Source organism: Carlito syrichta, unplaced genomic scaffold, assembly GCF_000164805.1.
Source record: "Carlito syrichta isolate Samal-C Ts95f unplaced genomic scaffold, Tarsius_syrichta-2.0.1 Scaffold302395, whole genome shotgun sequence".
NCBI classification, from domain to species: domain Eukaryota; kingdom Metazoa; phylum Chordata; class Mammalia; order Primates; family Tarsiidae; genus Carlito; species Carlito syrichta.
In genome coordinates, this window is record NW_007246491.1 from 491,777 (window position 1) to 500,840 (window position 9,064).

General features: G+C 39.0%; 1 pseudogene across 1 annotated transcript; it reads right to left on the minus strand.

Moving 5' to 3' along the window:
* Positions 1-6,883: 6,883 nt before the first annotated feature.
* Positions 6,884-8,504, minus strand: LOC103258872 (annotated as a pseudogene). Its single transcript, XR_002481891.1, has one exon. The product of XR_002481891.1 is annotated as an inosine-5'-monophosphate dehydrogenase 2 pseudogene (transcript).
* Positions 8,505-9,064: the final 560 nt, after the last annotated feature.

Below are 9,064 nucleotides of genomic sequence, written 5' to 3' on the forward strand. Positions count from 1 at the left end.
GTACGATGACTGACAATCAGAAAAAGAATGCACAATTCATTGAAAATAATACTTTTTACCTGTCAGCAATCCCCAGCCTGCCTTCACTCCCAAATCTGTGAGTCTCAAGAGAACACACTCCTCTCTCAATTATTTGCATCAATAAGGGTATATGTAAGAGAATAGTTTATTTCAGATTGTCATTTTGAGTCTGTGTTTTAGTGGACCTGATAGCATGCCTGGGGTGAATGGACACTCCCTAAGATCATCCCCATGCTCCCTGGGGTTCAGCTGGAGAAGGGCAGGAGATGGAGGGTGATTCGTTAGAGAAATAACGTGGTGTGTATTTGACTTGCGAATATTGGAATCACAGTTATAGCTGTATCGATATACTTCAAATGCCAAAGTGCTTTCCTCTCCTACAAATACGAAGTACATTCTCACAGGTTTCCACTTGATGTTTACACTCAAGACTCAATGTGACTGCTAACTCAAATCCAACTGCTTTCTTATTAACATTACCAACTAGTATTCAAATGTGCATTTATGGCCTATCATTAAGTTAACTGACTGGCAACTTCAAAAGCTAGAAATGGGGGTCTAAATAATGCACTTAATTTCTGATGTGTATAAAGAAGTTGTACTTTTCTGCCTGTATGACTTATGATTTTATCAGTGTCATATTTGTCCTCAATTTTGCTTTTTTTTTTTTTTTGGTGTGTTAAAGCTGGAATTCAGGATTTTGGTGAGAAGGAAATTAAGTCTAATTTTAGTCATTTTATTTTGTAATTCCTTAATGACCTGACATAATTTGAGGGGGTATATTTTCTTTTGGGGGAAGTGAATGGGTAGTTAACATTAATGCTATTGAATATATTCAAATAAAATGAACATGAAGGTATTTTTGAGGTGGGTTGTAAGCCTGAACTGAAGACAAGCCAGTTCATTTAACTAAAAGCAAACAAGTCCAGAAAACCACAAACCACCCTGAATGGTGTGTCCTGAATTCCAGCCTGGTCCTGAGACTTTGGCCCCTCAAGATCATGTGAACAGGATGCTGAGAGAGGGCTGGCAAATCTGTTGTCACCCTGAGTATAGAACAGACATGCAGTATTTTCTGTCCTTCTTGCCCTCTGCAGTCCAGGCGTTGTGGTGTTATAGACAGACACCCAACTTGCAATAAGATGACTTCACTTCCAGGCTCTGACTGGTGGTGTGGTCTGGGGCCAACCCTTTATTATATACAGTGTCATTTCATCCCTGTTTCAGGTCGGGCTTAGGAGGATCAGTTAAAATCCTGAATGTCAAAGTTCTTCTAAGTGTTGTTTGTTAGGGACGTGAGAGGAGAGGGAGCTATTGTGTTGGGTGTGGTTTAAGTGTGTAGCTATGTGTGGGTGGTCAGTTTTTAGCCAGACACTGTTCTGAAAGGAGAAGAGTGGGCAAAGGGGCAGAGAGGTCAGTTCTGAAATACAGTTCAAACTTGTGAGTGTTTGTTGAGGGGGGTATGACCCCCCAATAAATTTATTGTCTTCCCTCTCTCCCCTACCCCTGCTCCTATCCACTCTTGACAGCTGATGATGGCTGGATATTGGCCCAAATTTCTAGGGCCATCCATTTTCAGGGCTAGTTGATTCAGCGGTGAGTTTTTAGATTGGAAAAATTTCTTTATGTCATATTTTCCACAAAGGAATATTCATAGAATAAACAGTTATCTAATTTTATGCTCAGCTAAAATGGGGGAGTATGTAGAGAGGGAAATGTAGAATTTGTATCAACACAATGATTTTGGGGGGAAGGTTTATTATAATTACTTGGCATTTACTCAACACCTATGGTATGCAAAGTATTTTTAAACATATTTCCTTCAGCTCTTTATGCTACTCCAGAAAGTGATATTAACATTTACCCTGGTCCTCTAATTTACAAATGGGAAATGAGACTTGGGGATTAGGTGACATGGCACAGGTCATATAGCAGGTTAGTGGCAAAGTTAGAATTTGAATCCCTGTCTTGCATGAACTGGCTCAGAATCTCTCTGCATTATTTTACTTTTAGAAAAGCAATATAAAACAACACATTTATTACTTCAGTTTCTGTAGGTTAGAAGTCTGACATGGTATGCCTAGATTCTCTGCCTGGGTCTCCCTGGGCAAAAATCAAGGTGTTGGTTGGGGCTATGTTCTTCTCTGGGATTTTCTTCCAAGCTTTATGTATGCTGTCAGAATTCAGTTTCTTCTTATGTCTTCTATGTGGCCCTTTCATCTTCAAGCCAGCAACAGTTCATTAAGTCTTTCTCATACTATGGATCTCTTTGACTTTCTCTTCTGACATATCTCTGACTTCCATTATTTTGAATTTTAAAGTGGCTATGGAAACCTGTTTATGTTTACCATTTTTAAAAGGAAATGTAACTTTTAAAATTGTTTCTCTGCCCTGTGAAGGCAAGTAGTTTGCACAGGTAATAGAATAAGCTTGAAGACATCACAAACTCAGAAGAGTTAGCAATATCTAACTTCCTACAAGGGAACTGTTGATTTAAAGTTGCAGTTGAGCCTGGTATAACCAAAAAGTCGGCAGCAACTCTGCTTCTGGCTGGTGTGCTTGGGTGGTCCATTTGGTCTATTCACGGAACAGATTTTCCAACTGGCCTTAGAAGAAAACCTGATCTTACCCTTCTAAACAAAGAAGATTCAGGATTCGATTAAATCTTTTGTTGGATTCTGGAAGGACAATTCCTTTCAAGAACTGGTTTAAAGTACAGGATGGAATTTTTACTCAACTCAAACCAATAAAGCAGATGGGTTTAAAGCAGATGAGTTAATCTGTTACTTCTTAAATGATGAGTTAACCAGTTATTTCTGATGAGTTAACCAGTTACTTCCTAACCAGTTACTTCTTAACTAATAAAGCAGATGAGTTAACCAGTTACTTCTTTTTCTCACTGTCTCTCTTTTTTTATTATAAAGATGTGGTGTACAATTCGGGGTTAGGTATGCAAACGTTGATTATGCAGGTACCCTTGTTGATGAGGTATGACCCTCCTCCCCTAGCAGTTTCCCTCAACTGCCAATCCCACCCCCTGACAGTTTCCTATTACTGCCAATCGCTTTCTTACAGTATTATAGTTGTTCAAGTTCTGCTTATGAGTGAGAGCATATGGTACTCTGTTCTTTGTTTCTGTGATAGATCACTGAGTATGATCGACTCTAAATCCATCCAAGTTGCTGCAAAGTCCATATGTTTGTCCTTCTTTATGGCTGTATAATATTCCATTTAGTATATGTATCACATTTTTTAAATCCTGAGGATACTGCAACAAAAGTCAAAGTCATTGTCTCTTCCTTTCTTGCCCCCTAGTGCAGGAATACAGACCCTGGGCAGCTATTAATACTACAGATGCTTTAAAGTACATTGGCCATGCTTCTGACTAGAAATGAAAGGAGGAAGAGGGAGGTATGAGAGTTCTCCTAGTCCCCTATGGCTTTGGAGAAGTTTCAATTGCTCTTGACCTCAGTTTCCTCATCCAGAATATTAGGGAGAATTTGTTTTCAAGGTTCAGTGCAAATCTGTTTTGAGTAACATGAAAAACATTTTCATTCCCTACTGTGAGCCTCACAGGCATGAGAGTAGTTAGCTCAAGGGAAAGTCTCCCTCTTAGACAAAGAACTAGTAATCCCCAGAAGACGCTTCCAGGTGCTCAATTATGGATAATTACAGAAGCACATAAAATATATTACCAATTTACTCAAAATGAGCACAAAGAATAATGATTGAACTTCATGGTTTGTATACAGCTCCTATCTACAGTTGTGGCTGAAAAGACCTACAAGTTGCTTGGGGAATTTCCAGGGGCATGTTTCTTTTAGTGCTTATAAGACAAATATCAAGACTTCAGAATCCTTATTTGAAGCACACCATGGGCTATTTTGAGTGTAGCAATCTAAGTGGTTGTTATTGATTAATTTTTCTCTATTTCTAGTACACATTGCATAGTCTGTTAATTGAATGAATTGTAAAGTACATAGGTATATGTGTTAGTATATAGGGTAGTGTTTATATAATGTGTGTGTATATATGCATGAATGAGTAGAAGATAGATGGGTACATCTATTTAGAAACAAAGGAATTTTTACTTAGGCTTAAATAATGAATTTGATTTTCAAAAGTGTTACACAAAACTGCTTTTGGACTTCAAAAACAGTAAATTAAGAAATAAAATTTAGTTAAATATTCATAGAATGCTTTATGTCTATTTTTAATTTTTGAATTGAAATTATTTTTCTCGTTATTACTTGAACCCACAATAAGATGTTCTTACGGTTGATTGCTTCCATTTGTGACAAAATGTTTCTACTTAGGGCTTTTAACTTTTGAATAATTTTGAGAATGGTCATACAAAAACCCATTCCTAATATTTACATCTTATGTCACAAATATTTCATAACCAAGAAGAGAAAACAAAAACTTAAACAAAAATCTCCAGATTTAATTTCTGTTAGAAAAACAAAAATGTGGTTGAAAATGACTAAAATAAATAGAAATGATTGTGTTCTTTTCCCACTCCCATTCATATTCTACAGGGTATTTTTCAGACATGTCCACATAGCTATCCTCAACTAGTGTAGGAATGTTAATTCACCACTGCAAGGAACAGAACATGACCTGGAAGCATTGTTCTAAGTTAAGTGCTGAGAGCCAGACACTTAATGGATTTCTCCTGATTTATTTTTTAAATTTTATTGTTTTTAAATTAATTTAAAAATTAGAATCTACTCTGTATTATTTTGACTTTATCGTAAAGATTACATTTTCAGTTTCTGAAGTAAAATTAACTTCTTAAAGATTCTTCATCTTGTATCCTCCAGTACCCCATTGTACACCTGAGGTTCACATACACTGATTTCAGAAACATGACCAAGTCTATTAGGTTTGTCATTATAATTGCTAAGCATATATTGAGTGCCTCCTTTGTGCAAACAAATGTGTGGCAATTAGTTGTCTCAAGAGGTTTAGTCTGGTTTAGGAGAAAGAACACTTTGGTCTACAGAAAGATGAGTTTCCATGTTGGGCCACGCCTAGTACATGCCAGGAAAGTGGCATAGACAGGTTCTATGAGCATATAGGAGAAGACAGACATTGTTTAAACTTTTCAATTAGGGTATCATGGAGATGGTGCTGTGTCAGGGTATCAAAAGACTGTTAGGATTATGATCGGCAAAGTCCTTACAGAGAGGGTACATAATGAGAGCAAGATGGTGTGGAGAGCGAGAAATCACTGAATGGACCTGAAGCAAAGTACTTGTAGGATGCAGAAAGAGAGAAACGAGTGCCAAGCTCCTGTGTTGGTGGGTTCTTTTTGTGGTAGGGACCATTTGCACAGAACCATTTTGGGGTTCTGTGCAAAGCTACCTTTTAGCAGGTTAATCTGACAACCGTGTGTTGGTTAAATTTTTATGGGCAGGACTGGAAGTAGCCTGACCAGTTAGGGGACAGCACTGCAATAGTCCAGGTATCATTTAATGAGGATTTGATCTAGGGTTGTGTCTGCAGGGACTGAAGGAGAGGGAACCAAATGAGAAAACCTTATATAAAACTAAAACAAAAACAATAATATTTTGGTAACTATAGCATCCATCAGACTAGTGCTTTACAAAAGTTTCCATTGTATTGTTTTCTACTTGAACATATTATTGTATTGAATCTTAAAACCTCCATGCAATTGCTATCAGTCTCTACCCACAGCCGGCTTAAAAATGAGGCTTTGTTAATGTGAAGCTTACTCATAGGCCTCACCCTTAAATCATTTCTGGAACAAAGTAGGGAATAAATAAAATTACTCATAGGGCATGATGAGGGAGCAGCCAGACTGAATGCATAAAAACTGAACGGGAGGTTTATTTCTACTTAGTTTTAAAACTTTAGTTAATTCTTGTGAAAGTAGGGGGCATTCATTTATAGAAACGAATTCATTTGTATTTAATAAATGCTTCCAACCCCACTACTTTCTCTTTTTTGGTGAAAAGCCAGTAACATTGAAGATATAACTAGCTTGACAAAGACCGGAAATGGAGTTGAGTTCTGAAAATACTTTCAGGAAGTTAATTGACCTTGTTTTCGCTTACTTGGAAAGGAATTCCCTTTGAAAGTGCATGAGGTGTGTCTTTCCCTTCGGCTGCCTCTCTGTCTGCTCATGACATCAACTGATGCAATCTGATGTTATGTAATTCCAACTCGTATACAAAGAACTAAAGCTTGTAGTGATACCAATCCTATATACTCGTCCTTCCTAGAATTTTTTTTATCCTATGCCCACAGAAATTATTTGCTCCCTGTACATCTGACAGAATAGTTAGTGAAGCCCTGCTTAATATAATTAAACATGGAGACCAGGGGCAAGAGAGGAGGGACACTGTATTCTGGCCAAATTGTCCTTCTGTTAATCAATATCCATTATTTTAGGAGGGAAAAAAAGAAAAAGCTGCTTACGATGACCAGAGACCAGCATGGCATTCATTGTAACAAATAATGTAAGAGAAACTTAGTCTCCCTAGAGTTCTTGGGTCCTCAGTGGATGCTCAGGGAGGAAAAGTCAACTTGGAGAAGTGCTTGGTCAGTTTTTCTAGGTTGTTGCCTAGATAAATGGCATATGCAAATACTCCTCTATCAATTCTGGTAATATTTGGGTTGTACTGAGAGAGTAAAGATGTTACGAACTGAGTCATGTAGAGAAGTCTTTTGTAATTAAAAGTGATCTCTGAATCTTGGAATGATGTTTCTATTTGATGACTTCACAGTTGTCTCTTAATTGCCAGATATTTGTCAGTTTCTTAGACTTTTCAAACAATGAGCTCTCTTATTTACTAATTTTATATTTGCTTTCAAATTTATTAATTTAATTTTCTTCTTGTTTTTCTTTCTTCTTTTTTTCTTTCCTTTTTTCCCTTAACTTTTATTTAAAAAAGCTGAGGGGGTGTGCTGGATCCCTTTTCAGAAAAGCTGCTTCTCATACGAATGGAGACTGTGGACGCCACTTTCCACCTGAGCTGATGAGGTTCTTTTCTCAAACTTAAGCTCCCCAGAGTACATCATGGCTTGGACTTGGGTCAAGCTCTTGGCCCCAATGTCCTGGCAGGAATGCTGGATGCTGGCAATTAGGTAGGTAACAAATTTGGGATGGATACTTTGACCTGCATAACCCCAGACACACCCTGAGCCACTTTGATTTTGTCACCTTCACTGAAATATCGGTTCTGGCTACTAAGGTACTTATCCATGGCATCAAGAGAACCCATACCACGATCTTTCTTTAGCCAGATCCCATTGGAGATGAAGTACTCTCCAGGGGCCTCAGTGGTGGCAGCCAGGAAGGAACCCATCATGACTGTGGAGGCTCCAAGGGCCAAGGCTTTGGCAATATGGCCCACGTTTTGGATTCCTCCATCAGCAATGACAGGAACACTGAAGCGGCTTGCATACTCTGACAACTTGTACACTGCTGTTGCTTGGGGTCATCCATAGGTCAGCATTTCCTGGGTGATGCAGATGGAGCCACTTCCCATGCCCACTTGCATGGCATGCACACCTGCATCAATGAGGTTTTTGGCATGAGCAGCAGTGACCACATTGCCTCCAATGACTTGGAGATTGGAGTATTTCTCTTTGATGTACTTGATCATATTGATCTGGAAGATGGAGTTTCCCTGGGAGGAGTCCAAAGCCACTACATCCACACCAGTCTGGGCAAGCAAGTCTGGCCTGTACTTGTCATACTCATGAGTGCCAATGACTGCCACACAGCACCTGTTTCTTGGCATCTTTAGAGGCCAGTAGGTAATCCCGGTTCTTCTTCAAGTCTTTCAGGGCAATGATGGCCACCAGCTCGTTGTCTTCATTTACAGTGGACAACTTTCCCTTCTTGCTTCACTGCAGAATTTCATTTGCTTCCTTCAATGTGATACCTGCAGGAGCTACCACCAAGTCTTCCCTCTTTGTCATGATCTCTTCCAAGAAACAGTCATGCTCCTCCTCCTTGAGAAAATCAATGTCTCTTGAGGAGATGATGTCCACCAAGTGGCTACCCATCCGACCTGTGTCTGTGATTGGGATACCACAAAAACCATGTCGGGCCTTGGCCTCAAAAACATCCCGCACACGATCCCTGGGGCTGAGAACCACAGGGTCTGTGATGAATCCCTGCTCATATTTCTTCACTTTCCGAGGTTCATTGGCTTGGAATTCAGATGTACAGTTGTGGATGAAACCAATACCTCCTGTGAGCGCCCTTGCTATGGCCATCCCAGCCTCTGTGACTGTGTCCATGGGGAGGAAACCAGTAGGGTATTCAGAGTGATCTTTCTGGTCAAAGCCAAGGTCAGGTCCACCTGGTCTGCAGTGAAGTCGATGTACCCAGGGAGAATGAGAAAGCCGTTGTAGGTGAAGCCATTCCCGCAGTTGAAGAGCTGCTGTGCTGTGAGTCCATCGTCCGGCGCTTAGGATGTGCCTCCGCTAATCAGGTAGTCAGCCATGAGCAACACAGGGGACCGCCTTGTGTCTCTCTCCGAGGACCCCGCCGCAGAGACCTCAGTCATCTGGGCTGCGCCAATCTTCTTCTTGTTTTTCTAATTGCCCTTTTTTACTTCTTGAGTGGAATGCATCACTTATTTTCATTTTTTCTTGTTTATTTAAAGCTATAAAATATCCTTTCAATATAACATTGAGAGCCTCCAATAAATTTTAATAAGTAATGTCATTAATATTTTCTACAAAATATATAATCATCATATTGATTTCTACTTTCACTCAGTAATGGTTTTGGTTAGACAGGTTTTGGGTTCCAAGTATATTTTGTTATTCTTTAAAAAGATGACAAATTTCTAATTTTGTTTATTTTTGAATTGGATCACATTGCCTGTATAAACTCTACTTGGGGAATTCACTGAGAATATATTTGTGAAAAAAAATAGAAAATATTTCATAAATAAGTATTTTCTCTGGAGGGTACAAAGTTTGGCATATGAACATTGAATCTTGCTTATTCATTCTATTATGCAATTCCATTTTGTCTTTGTTTACTATAAGCCTACTT